Here is a 2,038-nt window from a genome sequence, read left to right as displayed (position 1 = left end):
AGTTCAAATTTTGGTCAGGTCCACTTTGCCTTTCACCCTTCCATGGCGTGGCGTGAAGTAGTCGATATAAAGTACCTGTTAAATACTGCGTCGATATAATCTATCACACACGACTACAAATTTGGAGTCTTTTACCAATATCATTGTATGTATGTGCGTGCATACGTGTGTGTGTGTGTGTGTGTGTGTGTGTGTGTGTGTGTGTGTGTGTGTGTGTGTGGAAGTGGAGGTGGAGGTGTGGATGAATGGTCAAGATATTTGTTCCTAAGTTCCTAATCATGAAATCCAATTGACTAACGCCCATAGGCCAAGAGTGTTTTTTTTTCCACAAAAGCCGTAGTTTCGACCCAATTTTTGTGAGCGAAATCGAGTGAATAGCAACTGGTTCGAACCCCCTAGGAGTGGGGTGTACCAATAATTCTTCAGGGTTCAGCCATGTCACATACAGCGTGACTCACACAACATTCGCCCAGAAGCTTATTTCTGGAAGAATGAAATGTACTCAGAGTCATCCGCTACTGGATCTCCGTCGGTTACGACGATGAGTGTTCCAGTTCATCCGACCAACAGGACAGCCTGCTCGTGAAATTAACATGAAAGTGGCTGAGCATTCCAGAAACACGCGTACTCTTACAGTAGTACTCGGGGATATTCAGCGTGACACAGTGTGACAAGGCTGACCCTTTGAATTACAGGTACAACTCCTTTTTGCCAGGTGAGTGGATGGGAGCACCGTGAAATAAAGTGTCGTGCTCAAGGATGCAACGCGCTACCGAAAATCGAACTCATGACCATACGATTGTGAGTCGAATACACTAACCACTAGGCCACGCGCCTTCACTTTCAGTCGTCTGCACTATAATACAAAACTAGCAATGGCCTAATCTGTGGTACACCACCAACCATAAACATCTTCTCCTTCGAAAATAATATACGATGCTTTGATTAATTTCTACAAAATCTTGTCTGTTATCCTCCTCCGTCATGTTTTCTCTTCTAGACTTTTCTCATTCTGGCTTCTGCAAAATATTTTTGCCTATTATCATCGTCGTTTATATTTAACACCTTTCTTTACCAAAAGTTCTCATCGTTTTCCTATTAGCAACAGTTTCATCGTTCGTCATATAACTCTCTCTCTATCTCTCTATCTATCTATCTACCTATCTATCTCTTACATACACACTTTTACTGTTTCCCTTTCTACAGTGTGCCCGGTTTTTATATCACAGGAATCTTTCGTCAGCACTTTATTATAATGGATTACTTATCATTTTATCATTTTACTTGCTTCAATCATTGGACTGCGGCCAAGCTGGGGAACTAACTTGAAGGAACTAGTCGAATAAATCGACCCCAGTTATTATTTTTAAGCCTGATACTTATTCTGTCGTACCCTTTTGCTGAGCCACTCCCAGGAATTTAGTTGGTTTGTGGGGGCTATAGTAGAATATAGCAGAATGCACTTGCCCACTGTGTCGCATGGTTGGGAAGCAAGATTCTTAACATAGCAATGTCTGCACCCATTAAAATTTGAAAGAAGCTATCGTGACCAGGATTCGAACCTGGGTTACTACGGCCACAATGCGGGGTCCTAACCACTAGACAATCACGGCTACTTTGTCACAAACATTGTTATACTGATTTAGACTGAGGTTTGCATTACAAGTACAAAATATCTCAGGAGTACTCAGGTATTTATATTAAAAATGCAAGAGTTGTACGCGTAATACTCCCGTAAGAATATGCATGTCTGTGAGATACTCAGCCACTTGTACCTTAATTCAGGCGGGAATAGTTCTATTGATGAAATAAATCGTCGAAAGCAATGAAGAATCTCTTTACTTCAGTTTGTGTGTGTGTGTGTTTATGAATGTGTGTGTGTGCGTATGCGTTTGTGTATGTGTATGTATGTGTACGTAAATGTATGTGTATGTGAGAGAGAGTAGAGAGAGAGAGAGAGAGAGAGAGAGAGAGAGAGAGAGAGAGAGATTTAGGAACCTCTATGTGTGTGTATATATATATATATATATATATATAT

The sequence above is a fragment of the Octopus bimaculoides genome, chromosome 23 (assembly GCF_001194135.2).
Source record: "Octopus bimaculoides isolate UCB-OBI-ISO-001 chromosome 23, ASM119413v2, whole genome shotgun sequence".
NCBI lineage: Eukaryota > Metazoa > Mollusca > Cephalopoda > Octopoda > Octopodidae > Octopus > Octopus bimaculoides.
The sequence above is the reverse complement of the archived record's forward strand: the minus strand, read 5'-3'. Positions refer to the sequence as shown.